This window comes from Protopterus annectens, chromosome 7.part1, assembly GCF_019279795.1.
Source record: "Protopterus annectens isolate FY-2018-M chromosome 7.part1, PAN1.0, whole genome shotgun sequence".
Taxonomy (NCBI): domain Eukaryota; kingdom Metazoa; phylum Chordata; order Ceratodontiformes; family Protopteridae; genus Protopterus; species Protopterus annectens.
In genome coordinates, this window is record NC_056740.1 from 369,479,484 (window position 1) to 369,501,428 (window position 21,945).

The 21,945-nt window shown below is 37.5% G+C and overlaps 1 protein-coding gene across 1 annotated transcript in view; it reads right to left on the reverse strand.

Annotated features, from left to right (window-relative positions):
• Window positions 1-21,945, reverse strand: part of FAM107A (family with sequence similarity 107 member A) — a 1,773,139-nt gene that overhangs the window by 1,143,431 nt on the left and 607,763 nt on the right. The gene's annotated exons all lie outside the window — the stretch shown is intronic.

A 21,945-nucleotide genomic window follows, 5' to 3' on the forward strand; every position in this document is an offset into this window, starting at 1 on the left:
GTTAGGTATTGAATGGGTTTCCCTTAACCTCATCAATAAGGGTGCCCCATCAACAGAAATAGCACTGATAAAGGAATTATTAAATATTGTACTATCACACAACTATATTTACTTTAAAAACAAGTTTTACCATCAAAGAAAGGGTGTGGCTATGGGGTCCCCGTGCGGTTCCAGTTTTGCTAATTTAGTGATGAATTACTGGGAATGCTCTTATATATTTAACAAAGATGATATTAATGTACAAATAGCATATTTTATGAGATTTTTGGATGATATATTCATCTTATTCAAGGGGAATAAAGAACAGGCAAATCAACTAGTGGAATATTTCAACCAGACTACAGAATTTTTAGAATTTACATATAATTATGATGAGAAAGAAATACCATATTTGGACGTACTATTAGTGAAAAACAACATTGATAAAAGATACGAAGCAAAAATTTATAGAAAGCCATCTTATTCTAATTCATTCCTCCATTTCTCGAGTGCCCATCCCTTCCACCAGAAAAAAATCGGTGGTAAAGGAACAACTTGTAAGGGCGGCACAAATGGTTACAAAGGAGGATGATTTTATATTGAAATGTCATGTTTTAAGACAAATGTTTACTAAAAGAGCATATCCTGCAGACTTTCTAGATAACATCATAACTGAAGTAGTTGGAAAAAGATCTAAGGGAATATATAAGCCAATACTTAGAAATAATGGAGTAGAAAATGTCATAACTTCAGGAAATGGTAGTATGTCAGAAAATTTGCAGGAAATAGTTTTAAATAATGATCCATCTACTAGTACATTCCAACAGACCATTAATTTTGTGTTCACATACAATATGGATTTCCAGTACATAAGTAATATTGCATATAAGAACTGGAATATCATTACACAAGATAAGGACTTATTGGAGAAATTAGGAACAATTCCAAAATTCACTACAAGAAGAGATAAAAATTTAAAAAATCTGTTTGAAAGTACACAAAATATGGTTAATAAAAACAAGGGTATGCGACAATGTAATGGTTGCCCATACTGTAAATATAGTCAGGTGGGAACATCAATTACTATTAACAAAAAGGTATTGGTGAGTAAAGGTAAATATAATTGTAATTCTAAAATGGTTGTATATTTAGCTAAGTGCCAACACTGTTTTAGTTACTATATTGGTAAAACAATACGTAGGTTAAGGGATCGAATATATGACCATGTGTATAGTATCAATAAATCTAATCAAGATAGTGCTTTAGCGAAACATATACAAGAATACCCCAACCATGAATTCAAATTTTGGATATTGGAACAAGTAGTAACAAATATGAGGGGAGGGCCTATGGAATTAGAACTTGAAAGACTGGAATTGATATGGCAAATATGAATGTATGCATATAATAGCCTAGGTTTAAATGATATGTGTTCGATAATGCCTATATTAAAAATTAAAAGTTTAGGCAGATAGTAGCACACTAGACATAATTAATTGAATATGAATTAAATATAAGTCTGAAAGGGAAATGCAATTATTTTAAATAATTTATGTACTAGAATGTATTAAATACAGTCCCAAGTAAGATACATGCATTTAATATATATATTACTTGAAGTATTGTTAAAAATATGTGACAAAAATGTATAGAGGTGTTAAAAATAAGTTGCTGCTGAAAGAAAATAGTTAATCTAAAAGTTGTTTAAACAACTTTGCATATATATGTGTATATATATTTTTTATACATATATTTTTACAAATTTTACAATTTTTTTATATATAAAAACTTCAGGTATATATTTTTATTGAGATTTTAAGAATGATTGTTCAAACTAACTAAATAGGTAGTATGTATCTTTAAACTTCTAAGGTCTGATACCAGCTGACTTGTTTGAATTGCTACTTAAATGTCATTAATTTACAAGTAATTCATCTGAAGAAGTTCATGAATTGTATCTGGACGAAAAGCGCTTTATGTAATAAAGGATTGTAGTAATCAGCACGGTTACCATGTTTGTCTTCTGCTTGTGTTATGTGGCGGATCCTGGCACCCAAAAGGCAGCTAACAGTAATCTTCTCCTTGTCCAGCCTAGTTAGTGGGACATCAGTGTGCCTGACTATAGAGTCACCTATTACTAGTGTGTTGGGTATGTTATTTTGCCTTAAAGGCTGTGATTGCGTGACACACTGGTTTTGTGAAGTATGTGTTTCATGGTTTGTGTTGGGGGGGAGTGGAGGTTGCTTGGATGTCTGCTTTGGAGGTCTCTGTTGCTTTTGCAGATTTTTATTTAGAGCCTCCGAGTATGTTTTTGTGTATTTATGTGTGTCTTTTGCCGGTGCTGGTTTCATAGGTCTATGTGAGACTGGTGGTGTGATGCAAGTATTTCCTTTCTCTTCTTCACTGCCTTGTCAAGTCTTGGGTTGAGAGAGCTTAGCCTCCAGTTTGGCTGTATAATTGCATATCTCGCATGTATTAGTGTTTGGTGGTAGGAGGAGAGGGTTGTCTGTGTACATGAGGCAGCTGTAACATTGCCTCAAAATGCCCAGATTCACCAGTCGAACAGGAGAGTATACCTGAAACTGCCCTTTGGACATGCTTGGATAGGTACAGTGAGCTGTTTTACTGATTGGCTGGTAAGGTCGAATAGAGAGCCTTGTCCTTTTCTACAGTATAGAGAGATCTAGTTCTAAGGTTTATTAGTGCTTGCTATGAGTTTTAAGCAAGTGCCAGGCTGAGAAGTGAATGGTTTGAGGGCTTAAGTTGAAAGTTTGTCTAGTTCCAAGGGAAAAGTTGAAGTGTAGACTTTGTTGAGCCTGGAATAGTTATACCTCAGCTAACCGGCAGTGCCCGGCATGCAAAACCGCACAAATGTGGGTTTTATAGCAGGGAAATGAAAGAGACAGAAATTAGCCCAAAATGGCCAATAAACTACTAATTTCTGGACTGAAACCACTCCTCCAGGGACATATAGGCTGCTCAAAGTTCCCCTCTCTCACAGGTGAACGGAGAAACTTCCTTCTATCCAAGTAAGGTATGGACAAACACAGAAACTTGTAACACAGCCATGAATTCAGCACTAACCTGAAAATTGGACTATACCAGCTTAGAAAGGTGAGAATACAAGTATTTTTTTTTTTTGTTTTTTTTTTTTTTTCAGAAAATAAAGCAGATACAATAAAAAAACACTTTAAATGCACAGAAATGGCTATCACACTTGAGTGTGTAGCCTACAACAGTTAAACTCGGCTGTCATCAGACTAAAAATAGAGTGCAATGGTCCCTTCGGCTCACCAGACATCTACAGAAACTAGAAAGAGCTTAGAGGTTTCTCATCAAGAAGATTCAGAGCCTACAATACATGACCTACACAGACAGACTGAAGGCCCTCTCACTTTACTCAGTATCTTATAGACTGCTTAGAGATGACTTTTGACTGGCCTTCAGAGCAGTCTCAGACCTTGCCTTGATGAAGCTGCTGAACATCCACAAATCCACTGGTTCAAGTTTCACTCACCCTAGGGATTTTAACTTAGCCTGCGATACTAACAGAACATGCTAGAGAGACAGATGTCTCCCAGAGGTTGTCACTACTCCAGAACAAGCTCTCAATTCATGTAAAACAGAACTCCTCAATGACCCTATTTAAGCATAACCTGGACAACTGGATGGGGCACCATATAAATTTACACCAGGGGGTTTTACCTATGTCCCTCTTAGACAGGGGCAGCTGGTGCTGATCTTAGATATGGACACAAATATAGATTAGATATCTTTGTCCATAAGGGAACAAGGGGAATAACAAGGTTAGGCTTGTAGAGGCCTTAGGAGCAATAACCCAGTAACCTTCTATGATCCTGTGATATGCAGATGGCATTTTAATAATTGCAAAAACAAACAAAAAATGTGGATAAAAGAAGTTAATAATTTGCACAAACGAGTGTCTAGATATGATAGGGATGGCTTTAAAAAAAGAGAAAAGTAAAGGTTTAGGTGATGTAGTAAAGACCAGGAGTGTATATTTTACAGTGAATGAAATTTCTGGGTTAGGTATAACATTTGTGAAGAAAGATGTTGGTAGAATTCAATGGGAAAATAACAAGAAATAAAACAAACCTGCCTTTTCTGGTGAACATATAAATTATCATTCAGAAAAAAGGCTTATTTGGTAGCATACTTAGCAAGTGTATTTATATTGCCAACAGTATTTGAAAAGGAATTATTGTAGATATTTTTTTATTATCTGGGGTTCTAGATTTAACCCAGTAAAAAGAGGAGTTTTGTCTGTAAATAAAGAGGAAGAAGGTTTAGAGTTAATTAACCTGATGGTATATGCTGCTTCATTAAATTTGTACAAAGTGTTAATGTGGATCAATGAAAAAGATGAGAGATTAGTGGCAAAATGTATAAATTTAAGTATGATAAATTTTGGGGTATGGTAAAAAAAGAGTAAAAACAGAAAAGAGTGTATAAATGAAGAAATAAAATGTTATTGAGAAAAAACTATTTCTGGAAAATAAAAATTGTTGATATAGAAAAATATTAGAAAACTATATGAATGTAATGATAAAACATTACTATGTAAAACCATGGGAAAATCTAACAGATGAAAAAAATGAAAGCTATCAAAATAGGAAGCAAATGGTGTAATCAAAAAGTAGAATGTAATAGAAATATTTCTTTGTGGAGACTAGTAATAGAGAAATTACCACTAAAAGGAAATATGCCATATATATATATATATATATATATATATATGTATATATATATATGTATATAAAATGATAGAATATATTTAAATTGTCAAGACGAAGAAACTACAGAACATGTGTTTTTGAAATGTAAAAGACTAAAAAAGTTATGGGGAAATCTATGTAAAGAAGATTTTTTTGAAGATATAAAAGTAGATAAAATAAACATGGATGTGATTAAATATGGATATTATAAGAATATAAGTAAAGAATATGTTAAAATAGATAAACATTATTTTATGCTGTATGGGTTATATGCAATAAAGTAATAAATGAAATTATGTTTAATGGTAAATGGATTTTAGCAACAATATTAAGTAAAATTATATGGTGGTTAAGGAAAAGGAATGGGGGTCTAATAGGATTAAGGTCTAACAGATTTAAAAGGAAATTATGAATATGTATAAATATATTTGTATATCTGTATATTTGTACATGTGTAAATATCTGTAAATATGTAAATGTGTTTTAAATGAGAGTTCTTTCTGTACATAAATAAAAAAACCCTGCTGTTTATGATAGGTATCGTAGGTTCTTTTGCATCCACCTGACCTGCCACCAGCTCAAGCAGATGAGTCCTTGCTTAAACATCTCATCTAAAGGATGACACACTCAGAATGTTTGTAGGAGAAATCTGGAAGTGCAGGTAATTTCAGTGAAAGTCAACATTCCCGAGTGTCGACTTTCTTAAAGTGACCGGTTCGCACATTTGAGTGTGCGCAAAGTGTTATTTTCAGCATTTTTGTTTGGGTAAGTGAACACCTGAACATATCATTTTCAACATTTTAAAGGTAAACCATATATATCTATATATATATATATATATATATATATATACATATATATATATATATATATATATATATATGTGGAAACACTCCATATAATTGAATGTTCATAATCTCGTACATGTTTAACATCGGCAGAGGTGTACCTTTCCAAACACCTGCAGCAATTGGAGAGACTACAATGGTTCCTTACAAAGAAAATTCAGGGTCTTCAAGATCTGTCTTATGCAGACAGACTAAATCATTTTCACTTTACTCTGTGTCATACAGACTGCTCAAACGTGACCTGTGCCTTGCATGTAGAGCAGTCTCTATTGGAAATGCTGCACATTCGCAACTTAAGTGGCACACAGGTCACTCACTCAAAGGACGTTAACCTGGTATGTGATGTCAACAGAACTTGCTGGAGAGAAAGATTTGTCTTACAGAAGTTGCCTCACCTTTGGACCAACTTCATTGTCCTTAGTGAAGCATAATTTCAAAGGCTGGGCAGTCTTTCAAAAAATTCATACCATGGGTTTCACCTGTCTCCCTCTTTTAAAAGGGCAATCAGTGCTGATTTTAGTGTCTGCCTGAACCAGACACCCTTGGGAAAATGGGTTGAACTTGGCTAGGCTTGTAAGAGCCCTGGGGTCATTAGCCAGTAACCTCCTATGATCGCATGATCCTATGAGCAAAACTCATTTGATTGCTTCAGCCCGTGTTAAGTCTGTTCAAGATTGCACACAGAGGGGATTGGGAGGCTTACCCTTTCCCCACTGTAGAGTGATTTTGGAGTTGGTATATATAAATAGCAGGGTGGATGGGTGGCACAGCCACTCCCTGCAAAAAACAGGTCCCTATCAGATGATCAAGTTTTTACAAACTCAAAATTCACATGGTTGAGACCATATGATCAAGTTTTTGAAAACCCAAAGATTTTGAATAGAGATCATGGTACAGTGAGGATCTGGAAATGTGCCATTTTTCCCACTGTTGTGTGATCTCAGAGTTGGTATATATAATTTGCAGGGGGTGTGGGGGTGCAGAGGGGCTTACCCCCATGCAAAAATGTAAAAAAAAAGCAGATCTTTGTCTTTTTTTGTGTTTTTTTTTTTTTGATGTTCGAGTTTTCAGAAACTCAATTATATAGTCCCTATCACATGGATTTTGGGTTTCTGAAAACTCGATCTTGTAACATAGACCCAAAATACTTAAGTGTTTTGTTTTTTCAGTGTTTTGACTTTTAATCTTTTGGGATCAATTGTTAGCCATTTGAGATTTGTGTACTTCAATGTTTTGAAGTACATCTACATAAATAAGTTTACCATCGTGTAATCGAATACACTGCAGTTGAACCCACCAATGCTCGAGTCGAAATCCCGAGATTTTGCATATCGAACGGCCGAAATGTTGCAAGGAACACCAAATGTGACATTTTCGACTGCTCTACATCCAAAACAAGTGCTAACATGGGTCCAAAAAGGGGAGCGGGATTGCCGTTCGATGCACTTCAGTTCGGTATTGTCAAGAGTTGCTGCACTGCATTCGATACACGGACTGTCGGCATTGTGTCCGTCGACTACACAATGGTAAACCACATTAAAAAAATTAATAATAAATATATATATATATATATATATATATATATATATATATATATATAAGGACTATTGTACAAAAGTTCAATAGTCTGAATCCAAAATAACCGAACGCACTTTAACGAAAGCACTTTCACAGAAAAAGTGCTTTCGTTAAAGTGAGTTAGAAAAAAAACCCACTAAATCTTCTGTTATGCAGGGGGCCAAGCCCCCCTGCACAGCCCCCCTACTTTTATATTCTCACTCTGAGGTCGCACTACAGTGGGGAAAAAGGAAATTTCCCTTAACCACACCATAGTGTGACCGGCACAATGAGCATACTTACCCGAAAGTGCTGTTCGGTTAAGTATGTTCGGTGATTTCTGCTGCGGCAGAAAGTCCCATCAGGATCTGTAGGGATCCCATATATATATATATATATATATATATATATATATATATATATATATATAGATATATATATATATATACAGCATAACGTGATAAAAGTGTGAGATAAATGTGAAATATGTGTGAGGTCTGGACTTCACTATAGGTGGAAGGGAACACATTTTGGTAGAAGGTCATGGTTTAAACCAGCCCATTTACTCAGTTTACAAGTATAATAAATAAAAAAGAGTGGATACAAAGAGCTGGCAAAGGGACAATGGAATAGAGTAGCAGAAAACATAAAATGAATGCAGATGACAAGACACATGGATACACAACATCATAACTTGAAGTGAGTTCCCAAACTATTTAGTGCAGATTTTTCATTTACCACACACCATAGATCAGCACATACTTTCATCTTGCCTACCCAATTGATGTAAATTATATAGAGAATGTAAATCCTTCAAAACCAAGTTTTGAAACATAGCCACGTTTTTGTTAATGGGAGTCATAAAGGAAGAAGTTATAAACCTGAAGGCATAAGAACCTGAATCCACACTTGTTTGATCAAAATATAATTTTAAATTCTGACTCTTATAAAAAGAAATCACATCTTGTGTAAAATTGCGTTCTGACACTAAGTAACATGGAATAAATCCAGTACCTTTATTGAGCAATATTACAGCTGATGATATACAAATAGGGACTGCTTTTAATGTACACAACATTTCATTGATATTGTTGAATACAACAGAATGTGAATTGCAAAATAAAGGTACTGGATTTATTCTATGTTATTCAGTGTCAGTAGGCAAGATAATTTATCTGTTGTACAACGTCAAGCTCTAGGCAGGTCAAGTCATAATAAGCGTATAGTTATTAACCAGGCTGATAAAGGAGGGGTGGTGGTTGTATGGAATTGGGAAATATACTATAATGAAGCCATTAGTCAACTAACGAATCATCAGTTTTATCAAGTGATGTTTTTGGACCCTACATTTAAGTTTAAATGATTTTTTACTTTTGTCATTTGCGGAGGGGATTATTTTGATGGAAGTAAGATGCCATCTTACTGTGGTAAATCCCAGTAGACAGACTTTTTACATGTTACCAAAGATTCATAAAAACCTCGGAAAACCTCCAGGAAGGCCTATAGTTTCGGGAAGGTGGTCCTTAACCGAATCCCTTTCTATTTTTTCTGACCAGATATCTGAAACCCCTTTTGGTATATGTGCATTCATGCATTAAAGGCACCACTGAGTTTCTGAACATTATCGATGAGATGCAGATTGAGGAGGGATGGTTGCTGTGCACATTAGATGTATCAGTGTTATGCACTAAGATCCCCCATTTGGCTGGCCTTTTGGCCTTGGACTATTAGTTAACACAAGCATCCTTATATAGCTCAGGATTTAATACATTTTTAATATGCCTTACGGAGCATGCAGTTAAAAGGGACTGTGATGGGGGCTTTGTTTGCACCCATCTATGCAGATCTCTGTATGGACTATGTAGTGGAACAATTGATCTGTGATAGATGCCATAATATCTTTCTTAGTTCTATGGACATTTGGTGTCATTACTTGAATGACTGCTGGTTGGTGTGGCGTTCTGATATGAGTTATTTAGAGGAATTTGTGGAATATTTGAATGAAAATAAATGGGGCATCAATTTTACTATGACCCATCATGCCAAGGTTATTACATTTTTGGATGTTAAAGTTACTGTAATCAATTATGGTACCCTACAAAGTTCAATATTCCAAAAATATCCTCAGTTAAACCCATTGCTACATGCTACCAGTTGTCACCCGAGACATATGATTGACAATATTCTGAAGTCGCAGTTTTTGAGACTTAAACAAATATGTGCCTCTGCAGATGAGTTTGGGGTTCAGGCTCAGGATATGCTTTGTAGATTTACCAATAGGGGTTATTCTAAGTGGAAAGTTCAACAGGCTTTGTCTTCTACAGAAAACGTTTCTAAATCAGATTTATTGAAATATCAGGTTAAGGACAATACTGATGTTCAACCCATTAGGTTCATTATGAACTATGGGGTTAATATATCTTTTTTGCAGAGTGTTATACATAAGCATTGGGATGTTCTAAATTTGGATGAGTGGTTACAGGGATTATTACCATCTTGATGTAGGTTTGCATATAGGAAAGGAAAAACTATGGCAAGCTGGTTCAGCAATTATAGGACCAACTCACAATCTACATTGGAAGGAAGTAAACTTGTGGGATGTTACCCATGTGGACATTGCAATTTTTGCAAGTTCATTCCTAAAGAAAAATCCTTTACCTCTTTAAATTGTTCCAAAGTTTTTGACATCTTAGTGTATGGCAACTGCAGTACAGACTGGGTTGATTATTTGGTTAGATGCACTTGCTCTGTCTTTTATGTAGGTCAAACCTCACGTCCCTTTAAAATGAAAATCTCTGAACATTTAAGTGATATTAGGTGTGCTAGGAGAACTAATGTTCTGTACAAACATAGTTTAAAACATACTACTGCCAGATATTCATTTATTATTATTGACAGAGTGGGGGGAACAAATATGCAGAAAGAGGGAATGCGCTCTATGTTAAACTACAAGGAACGTATGTGGATTATTAAATTGGGGGCTTTATTTCCTCCTGGAATTAATGAACAATTGTAACAACCAATAGGACTGAATTACAAGTTTGTGTTTTTGTATAAGGGAATCAGCATTTTATATTACTTCATTGCACTGATGAAGGCTGCGTGCCAAAACCGGTATGCATCGTGTCCACCTTTGGGTGGTTTGAATGCATTTTGATCTAATGTTGAGTTACATTAAAGTCTATTGCTTTCGATCTGTCTTTGAGTACTGGCCTTTTGGAATTTTGAAATATGCTAAACAGGAATGCTAATTTATACCTTCCTCCAATGGACTGTATAATAAACATTGAAAAAAAAAAAACCCAAAAAAACCCCAAAACAAATGCACACCAAAAAAATACAGAGAAAAAAGACTGTGTGCTGTAGTGAATTATAATACCTTTGACAGTCATGCCTGAATATTGCAGGTTTTCTCTCACACAATCCATCCATCTCTTTGCTGTATGTCTTTGTTTCTTCGTCTTGCTTTCTTCCTCTCTCTCCCGCATATCGTCCTCACCAGATTGCCTTCTTCTTTCCTGCACATGTGCCTGATCCAATGGTTTCTGATCTGATGTTGTCATTTCTTCATTTGTCCCTCAGTGTGGATTGTACCACCTATCTCAGGCACTTTATTTTCATCACCTCCAGCTTTCTCAGCTGCTCTGCCTTTACTGCCCAGGTTTCTATTCTGTATAGTAGTCCTGATCTCACCACTGTTTTTATACACCTTAATTTTCAGCTTCCTTGGAATTCTGTCACAACTATCTTGACACTCTGCGCCGGTTGGCTGCAGCCCCTCTGATTCTAGCTTAGACCTCCTCAATCAGACTTCCCTTCTCCTCAATCACCCCTCCTAAACATTTGAAGCTGTTAATCTGTTGCACTATTTTGCCTTCTGTCTCATTTCTCAACTTTCTCTGATTTCCCACATTTGCTGCCATTACAGTTCATAGGTTCATAGATTAGTACTAAGCTACCTGCCCTTGTGAGCCATTTTAAGCCTAGCCAATTTTCCCTTGTGAGACTCAAACCCTGCACCTTGTGCTTGCAAGGCAAACACCTTAACCATTAGGTCACCCTCCCAACAAATTAAACAGCTTCTGCAAGGCTCAAACCTAGGACCCCGCACACAATAGCTAAACTGATTTACCACTTAGCCATGTCAAGTATTGCCTCATCTGTACTCAGTTTCATTCCATATGCTTAAGTTTTGCATTCCATTTCCCTATCATTTGCTGAAGTTCTTCTTCAGAGTTTACCTGTTGTTTTATATAAATCATTTTAAAAGTTAAGTAAGTGCTATCATACCATTTAATACAAGAGACATTTGTCAGACTAAATAGAAAATAAGCTTCCAGCAACAAATATGTAAACTGCTGCATATGTAAAAGCAACACATTAAATTTTGCAATATCAGAAATTAAAAAATAAGCATAATAAAATTCATACTATAATACACTAAATGAAACCTTCATTTTCTTTTTTGAATTTAATAATGCAATTTAAACCAGGAAGCAAACAAGACTTCAAAAACACAATACTGGTATTCAAAAGTTCAGTTCATACCTCTCTACTGTCCAATTTTGGCAGAATGTCCACATTTTTGCCTTATATTTTTAGTCAGTTACCTATAAAATGTATGATTTTCTGTATTGTTTGGCAAATCAGTGAGGGCTGAATTCACTAAATAATGACAGGCATTTGAGTTTTAGACTTCATATCCTTCAGAAAATGCATGGTAACACAAAACCTTTTATTCTAGAAACTTTCTAAGTTTATAAGGGAAATGTTTAAAATTTGTTCCTATTTTTGGAAATTTGTCCCCCACTATATTTGTCTTTGTCCATATTTTTTGTGCTAGGAGACTGAGAGCTATGGTTCAGCTGTAGTCATAGCTCTCAACCTTCCTTCTCCAAAACGAGGAACACTAGTTTTATAATGTGGAACAAATGGGCAAAATGTGGAACACATACTAGCGACTTACTAACAACTTCAAATAGGAAGTTCATAGGATGGTCAAAATCTGCTGGTCTTACTTATAAAAATATCTTTAAATGAATTAATATGATTCATTTCGATTTACCATGGATATCAGTTAAAAAATTCCTAACACTGAATGTGTGACCGACCCTTTCAATGTAGAACTTTGAGGAACATGAACTTTTTAAGACCCCAAATGAGGTACATTCCTCATAATAGGTTCATAGGTTCATAGGTTCATAGATTAGTACTAAGCTAGCTGCCCTTGTGAGCCATTTTAAGCCTCGCCAATTATCCCTTGTGAGACTCGAACCCTGTACCTTGTGTTTGTAAGGCAAACACCTTAACCATTAGGCCACCCTCCCAACCCTCCCAACCTAATGAGCTACACTTGAGATGTATGGTTGTATTTCTGTCCCAACCACTAATACGAATTAGTACAAAATCAAGAGTAAAGAAAAAAGCTTCTGTAAGATTTGCACTGAGTATTCTAACAAAACATTAACTATGTTTTTGTGCTTAACAGAATATTTCCTGTTACATTATAAATCCTGCCCAGACTGGCAGATAGTCAGCGGAATAAAGCTTTGACATGTTAATGAGCTCCTTCCTGTGTCAAAGGGCAGGATTTTCCACCTGGGGTGACCTTAAGCAAGTCACTTAACCAGACAGTGTTTTAGGGTAAATGGGAATCTGGGCTAGGCTCTTTAATGATCGTATGATCCGCATGCTCAGAACCTTACCAATCTGCATGCCTAGTACCTTACCGATCTGAAGCCCAGTACCTTACTGATCTGCATGCCCAGTACCTTACTGATCTGCATGCCCAGTACCTTACCGATCTGCATGCCCAGTACCTTACCGATCTGCATGCCCAGTACCTTACCGATTGGCATGCCCAGTACCTTACCTATGACTCTTAGTTTTCTTCCTGTTTTTCCTCTACAAAAGGAGTTGCAAGCCCTTCCAGTGGTTGGATAGACAACATATTGGAATTACAAGTAAATAAACTAGATAGTTATAAGATCTCTCTGTAGTAGAATAAAAACATGGAAACATCAGAAACATATTTAAAGATGTTGCAGTTAAGGCATCTGAGAGTTCTTTATCTTCTATAAGTATGCTATGCACAGCTAATGCAGACTCAAACCCAAACAATGTAATATTCCTACAGACTGTACTTCCAAGCTGGCAGGCCTTATTCTCCAGTTATGAAATACAACAGCAGGATTATTAGACAAGCACATCATAACTGTTCAGAGCTAAATATCAAGCACCCTGTAGTGTGACATAGCCCATAGTTGCTCAGCTGTATATAAGGGCTTGCACAGCATTTGTACTCTGAAAAAAGTAGACTATACTACATTAAGGGGGTCTATAGTAAAAGACCAAAGAGGTGTTTCAGCGAACACCTCTTGGTCGACACGTAATGAGCGAACTCACTAAAAACACGAACACTCAAAACAGTGGTTTCTTTCCCTGGGAAAGAAACCACTAGCGCAAACACACACACTTTTAAACATAACAACATGGGGGCTGTGTCTCCCATACCCCCCTAACTAAATATACCAACTCCAAGATCGCACTACAGCGAGGAAAGGGGTGAACACACAGGGATGGCCAAGTGATTTCTTTCCCAGGGAAAGAAATCACTGTTTTAAGCATTTGCGCTTTAGTGTGTTCGCTCATTACGTGTCGGCCAAGAGGTGTTCGCTGAAACACCTCTTCAGTCTTTTAATATAGACCCCATTAAGGAAGCCTTATTACAAGGGCAATTTCCATTAAGGAGGATCAATATAGGATCAATAGATGAGCTGCCCTAACAAAGTGTGTGTGTGTGTGTGTGTGTGTGTGTGTGTGTGTGTGTGTGTGTGTGTGTGTGTGTGTGTGTGTGTGTGTGTGTGTTTGTGTGTGTGTGTGTGTGTGTGTGTGTGTGTGGCTGGTGTGGTCAAGGTCACAGAACAGGAGGGCAAGTGTGTCTAATTATACTCAAGGCTATGTGCACTCATGTGAACAATGAGGTGCCACACTGCTGCCACAAACACAGTGGCTAACAGTTCAAAGGGGGACAGCACAGCAAATTATCAACTTAGTGCATCATATAACTGGGGATGAAATATAGTGTCCACTCATGGGTAACCATAAGGAATGGCTGGCAGGGAGAGGTGAGAAGGGCACACTTTTGGGGCAAAGGCTCACAGTTTTTATACAGGAAGACAAAGGGTTGCTGTGAAAGGAAGTAAGGAATGTTTGTGGTGGGGACAGTGGGAAAAGGGAAAGATGCACAGGCATCCAACAAACATAAAACAATGATAGCAATGTGAAATAAACGGTGGGGCAACAGTAGATGTACACAGACACATACAGAAAGAGTTCATCTGGTGATGGATTAGAGCAGGGTTTGGAAAATGACACATAAGGATGTGGAACATATGGCTGGGACCTAAGGTAGTGTACATGCCAGATACTAGACCACACCAGAGGGAATACACAGACATCCTTCACCTCTGTGACCAACAACATGTGCAGGCTTTATATCTGTTGGTTGATGGATGTCACTTGATGTTTACATGACTCCGCTAGCCATGCCAGGGGATGCTCCAGGGCAAACAGCTGTGTATTTAGCAGTTAGGACATCTTGGTTGACATCAGCATGGACAACTGCAAAAATGAAAGGACTCTTCAAGAAAACTATCAATACAGGATCCATTCTTGAGTAGTGACCATGGGAGTTATCAATGAGTTTTCCATGTTGCCTTCCAAAATGTGACCTCAGTCCCTCTTCCAAGAGGCAGACCTGACAACCACTAACAGCCCAGAAAAAGAAGTGTCAAATGGCACAGGCTGATGAGAATGTGACTACTCCCCTGCCACTGCCACAAATGGACCTGCAATTAAAGAGAAAACAAAAAGAGAGAGCACATAATATTAACGGTGTACAGTGCACTACTGACATATGCATTCCACTGCTGTGAGAGGTGTCCTTGCCTCATGCAACATTCCTAAATATTATGTTGATGATCCAAATCTCTGAAGTTAGAGGAGGAAGAATTTTGTAAACTTCTGGACTTGAAGGAGAAAACTCTGTCTCTCTCTCCCTAACCTGTGCTTACCACTGTCTATACAGCTGGGAGTGATGCCTCTGCAGGTCACAGTAGCAATGCCTGTGCTGCTCTCTAGACTGGGAGGTGTCACTGGCAAGCTTCTGCCAGGCATCAATCTTCTACAATGGGCCATCATGGTGGCCCAGCAGGTGTTCCTTAAAATTCTGCTGTATAAATAACAAGAAAACCTTGCTGTCCCTCAGACCCCATACAGGAACCTTACTATTTCTAGTGTCTGGGGTAGCCATGGCCACGGTGTCAGGTCTGTTAGCAGATGAAAATGGTAGCCTGGTGCATGCAGTTGCACTCAGATATTAAGTGATGCTCTGCCTGACATTGCTCCCATTGGTAGACCCATCAGGTAGATAGTAACTGTGCTCTGATTGGCTTTCTTAGGGCTTACTTTTTGTGATCATGTTAGGATCCAGATGTGTGGTCTGTGTACAGAGACTGTGCATACCCAGGTGACACAGTGCATCCCTGGTATAGCATCACCCTCAGCTCTGCCCAAAAAGGCCAAAATATCTGGTCATGTCCAATCTCATATGTATGGCCACCGATGCTTCTCTGAATCCACCTTGCGACCCCTCACCAGGCTGCATCTCTTTGTTGCTGAGGTTGGTACTTCATATTCATCACTATCCTCTGTTGAGAAATAAGGTGTAATGTCTACTTAAGGCCATTGCATGGTTTATGGACACATTTTTTAAACATATTTATTAAATCACAATTAGAACAATGTAAGCACATGTACACTTAGAGAAATAAAAACAAACAATGATGTTTCTTACTGTTTTCATGCAAATATACATATACGATTTCTTTTTGACATTGTCATTCACTCTAGCATCACATAAATTGCTCAATTTTTAACACCTCTTAAATGTCATTCCTCCTCCTGAGCATTATTCTGCATCAATTGTTCCCACAAATTCCACTTATTTCTATGTAATTTGCTCCTTTCCTGCCTACACGGGACATGCCATCAGGGTGCACATTCACAATCCCATACTCCTCTGTCATCCCTGCCATGCTGTACAACAAGCTCCGAGACTGGAGGCCACTAATGCATGCATCAGTAGCATTTACAATGAGGCAGCCCCACCCAAAACTGTTGGATGTGATTGCTGATTTACCAGAACCTTCTACCCAGCTGCACAACTACCACATCCACATCTTTAAAACCATTACTCCACTAATGGTGCTGCTGACACCTGTCACTGTATCGTACCCCTAACCTGTGGAAATGATGATGAATGTGCCCTTCCCACCCCCTAACCAGTGTGGATAAGGTAATGGCCTATTTATGGCATGGCCAGTCCATATATTGTATTGCACAGCCTGGATATGATAATGCATTCATCATTTTACATTGTGTTGTCTATGTCATGGCTGATGGCTATATAACAGATGATGCCTCTTTGAAAGTGTGTTGTATTGCATCCTCCTCTGCCTTGCATAGAGCCCTATTGTTGCCTCTTCTTCTTACGAGGGGTTCCTTATCTGCTATTTCCACAGGTATGGTGGGCTGTGCTGGGAAGTGCTGCTGATGTTACAGCTGTTTCCACACAACCATAGCAAACAATGCAAATATTTGGTAGCAGATCTCATGTATATAATGCAGTGACCCTCTTTCCAAAAAACACTCTGCCACACTCCATAGCTCTGCATTTGTAGCATTGTAGGATATCACTGGTGTTTGTGTATGGGGGTCATCAACCAAGTTTCTGATGCATATATGACATACCCTGTAAAACTCAAGAGTGATACCATCATATGTGTTCTGCAACCTGATTGCATAGCAACTGTATAATCTGACCTGTGTACCCATGGAATGTGCACCTATTAAGTGGGTGACCCTGTGGAAAGTAAACCCATATGGACAGCTGGAATACACTGTACATGTACCAGATATGAAATCATGAGAACTGTTTGGGTAATGCACAGAAACATTATAGATGATACCCTGTGCATTGGAATACACTGTACATGTACCAGATATGAAAATCATGGGGATTGTTTGGGTAATGCACAGAAACATTATAGATGATACCCTGTGCATTTCAAACCACCTGGCCAAAGGGTGAGTAGAAGCCCTGTTCATGCATTTGGCCCCTTTGGACCAGGTGGAGCCTTGATGGCAAAATGTGTGCAATCAATGTTCCTGGGACCTCCAGAGAATTATGTAAAATACCTGCATAGAGATGGCTCTCTCTTATGGAGTCCTTGGGAACTGTATATGCTCTGTTGCAGCATAATGTTAAGGAACTTGTGATGGATACATGAGGCTGACACCTGCAAAAATCCTAGCATGTTGACTGCTTTTCTCTTAAAGGTACATGTATCTAGGATGGTTAAAACTATGTATGCCTTCCTTGGGAAGAATCTGTCCATGCATCCCCATTAAATCTACTTGTGTGCAACACAATTTATCAAGTTCCCATATTGCACCTTTAGCACATTGTAGCAGTCCACAAGCTGATGGTTACTAAAATGGTCGCAGGTTAAGCATTAATGATACTATTTCCTTTGTCATGGAGGGCCACAGCTTGTGACATTACTGGCATGGCTTTGGCAGTGCATACTAACACATTTTACTCTGTTATAACTGCTGATGGCACACAAATACTGAGGTATCCTGTAATAGGTAATGATATAATATGTAATAGGTATCCTGTAATGTTGTAGGTAGCCAGCAATTCCTGTCATTCAAAATAGGGGAAAGCCACAGCTCAGCATGCCAGTTTTATTTATCTCTGACTCAATTTGCCATATTTGATACTGTCACTTGCATGATGACTGTCTCTCATTTACCTCAGGAACCTCATTTATATATCAGTGTATGGTCATTTGTATATACTGTATACCCTACTATTTTTACCCAGGTGAGCTGTGCTACTTGTGTCTATGAATATTTACCTCTTCCTTGGACATCACCACTTTCTGCACTACTTTACCCAATGATATGCACTAATTGTCTATGAGTACTGGCCTATTAGGTTTGATCGCTGTGCCACTGACTGTGTAGGTAATTGGCATGGCCATGTTCCAGTTTAAACAATCTGATCAGTATTAGTTTCTAGTCCTTCTTCCATTCCCTGGATCTCTGCTGCTTCGCTAACTAGCGGGTTCCTTCTAACAGTGTGAAGGAGTAACTTCTAAGTAAAGATCTAGTACACATACTGCTCACTCTGTTCTCATGTTTGTTGTTAACCATTTAGATTATTGCAGCTTGCATACTGGCACTTAATATGTTTTCCTTCATATTGTATGGATGCATACTTGAAAAGTGTAAAATAGTGTTACTGCTGGTATTTTGGAAAAATTATATTCATAAATAAAAATGAATTCCCATGTTGCTTATATACATTAGTGGCCAAAATAACTGGGTAAAATATCTTATGAAGGTAAATTCAAGAAAGTCAGTGGAAGTTAAAAAAATCAGTCACAGCTTGCCTTCCTTATGAAGATGTTATCGATGAAATGACAAATTAAGACATCAAATGGAACCAGTTATCAACATTCAATAGTTTGTCTTCCCAGTAACTCATAAGTTAACACAGTTAGTCTCAAAGGTGGGCTTTCTTCATTTTTATTAACTTTTAATACTTCAAAAATGACCCTTCTAGGAAACAAAAACATTTATGTGAATAACAGATCTGGGAGTGAGAATCCGATATAAATAAATATAAATATAAATATGTTGCCTTGTACATTCACTAATCATAGCATAATACTGTACATTGTATTATGCACCCTTAAATACAAAACACCTGTTTATTATTTGCATACATTATCTGTCCCTGTTACTCAAATTACAAAGTTGACACTAGAAAATGACAAGTGATTCTTATCTTCCTGTTGACGATTAAAGGTAAAGATATACATAACATTATTTAAGCGAAAGAATTAAAGAAAAAAAAAAAACACACCATGCATCTTTCAATAGCTATGTCCTGCTAAATTTAATTGAGTAGTGTGACAGAGGTGATTGCAACCGCATGGACCTGAACCACACGAAGGAAATCAGAAAGTCAACTTTAGCTTCAGTGTATAAGAAAAAATAGTAAGATTTCAAGTTTCATTGTTCTTTGTCCACTTCACACACACACACACACACACACACACACACACACACACACACACACACACACACATTCACATGCACACATTCATGTACCCCTACACAGGCACCCTCACATTCACTGACATCCCTCCACACACACACACACACACACACACACACACACACACACACACATACATGCATGTGCACGCACACACACACCCAAGGATTCTGTAAGCAAAAGTCCTGTATTGCTTGTTAATCTGTTATGCAGTTTTAACATTTTATCAATAGTTTGGCATGTAGTGGTGCAACATATTTTCATCTATCTAGCAGACAGTCTATGCTTCTTATCTAGATTTCCCTGAGGGTGTGGTTATCATTACAGAGTATCTCACAGACAAAAGCAGTAGTGTGCATTCATTACCTAGGACTGGTTTCCTGGTTACTCTAAGAAGTATTTATGATCTGATTGTTAGGAGCCAATCAATTACTGTATTACTCGTACAATCAGTGTTCTGTTATTAGCATATTTGTGCAGTGTATCATTTGTAACAAACTACATTTTTAAGAGGCAACACCTGCAACAGTTTCCTGGATCATTTAACTAAAACTAATTTAGTGTCAGTGCCACAGAGGGACAAAGTCATGACTATGGCTCAGGTGATTCGAGTTTGATTAGCAGCTCAGGAACCTGACCAAGCTGGTAAGCGTGGATGAATGTGTGCATTTTGGTGAGAAAATGCAACAGAGCTGGTCATGGATTTCCACAATCTCTTAATGGAGAGGTGGCAATACAAATATATGGTCTTGGGGAAACATTAGGTTCACCACTCTAATGCCTTATGGCAGCCTTCAACACAGGTGTGAGGAAACATGTATTTGCATGTGGAAATTAATGCATGCTTCTGTGTTGATGCTCTTTACACCCCCCCCCAATCTGGGATGGAGTTTGGTCATTACAAATTTGTTGAGATGCCAGTGAAAGGATGAAGCACCTTCAAGGCTTCCTGAATGAGAACCGCCTCTAAACAGCTGTCGTGCTAATACCAGATGGCATTATTGGGTAAATAAATGAATAGACCATGTCCAACCTGGGGTAGGGGGCTGCTAGATGATTAATCATGGGGAAAAACACATATAAAAACAGAATTAATGGCATGCCATTATAATAATTACCACCAATAGTTAAGTCAAATTGTATTCCATAATTTATTACATATTTGCTACATAGTCAGCTGTCATCTACCTGTTACCTGAGTATGAGTTTATATAAGGTATTCATAATCATCCTCACCTTTATCACTGCCATAGCTAAGTATTATATTAAGGTAATTGTGTGTTTGTGTGCTGTATTATTTTATGACACAAGTTATAACTGTAGCTTATCATATTGTAGTGTATGGCTGATCATGAGTCAAACATGATTAAAACCTGTCTAGTAAATTCAGATGTCATTAAATACATTTTTTCACCCATTTGTTGTCCAGGTAAGTTCACAGGACCCAATGGTCCATTTTCAGATGCAGTCTGAGAAAACTGTCTGGTTAAGTGACTTACACGGAATCACAAAGTAGCAGGCGAAGGTGGACAGAATCAAATGACGCACCCCGGGTATAGGAACAGCTCAGAGATTTAGTTTTCTGTGCTGTTAATGTGTAAATTTGGAAGTAGTTAGGGCAAATTTAAAGAATGCTTTTTTTTTGACATGGATCATGAGCAGATTCCAGTCTGTAGGGTTCAACTTTTTTGGATATGGTTTCTCTTTAATCAAATATATCAGCTTATCCACCATAAACCACTAACAACAATGGTAAAAACAACTGGAACAAGGAGTTTGTGGGGGGTCTGATTTGCAGTGGTTTCCTGAGGGTCATTCTGGAAACCATTGCAAATCACTCCTCTTCTTCAATAGGAAAACAGTTTGGCATAGTCACCAAACCAGCATTAAATGTGTAAAATATGAACAGGCTAAAATAAGGTTCTCTGAAAGCATCTAAATTGTACTGTGGCGAAGATGCACAAATGTTATTGTTCAGCAACTCACATACTGTAATCTTAATACTCTGTCTCAATTTGTTTTGTATACATATCATTGGAATATGACAGTACAGATATATGTAATTCTGAGAGATCCAGATGTGATTATGCAAAGCCTCATATAGTGTGACAAATTTGCTGGTTTGCATTCTTCATGATCAAGCATACAGAAATAAATAGGCACCAACAAGTGTCAAACAAATAGATAGATAGATAGATAGATAGATAGATAGATAGATAGATAGATAGATAGATAGATAGATAGACAGAAATAAAATAATTCATAAATAAATACCCATTTGTCATCACACAGTAGGCAAATGGGAGCTGTGGGCATCACAGCCTGCATTGTGACTTTTACTGGAAGTGTACTGCAGTGGTAGTGCTCAGAGCTATGCAGCTGAAGAAGAGGAGGAGGAATCACACAGTGCATATGGTCTTTCCCTACAAAAAATGGTGATGCTAGTTTCACAGATCTTAAGTTTTATGCTCTGGTATGCACAATGCAAAATGATCTTAAATGTACTTAGTCAGAGCCCCCCATAGTCAAGACTGGGAAAAAAACATTTCAAGCAGTATACCCCATTTGGCCGTAGGTTTGCTCTTTAAGGGTACTAAGTTCAATAAGCATCAGTGGTATAGTTCAGGTGGCA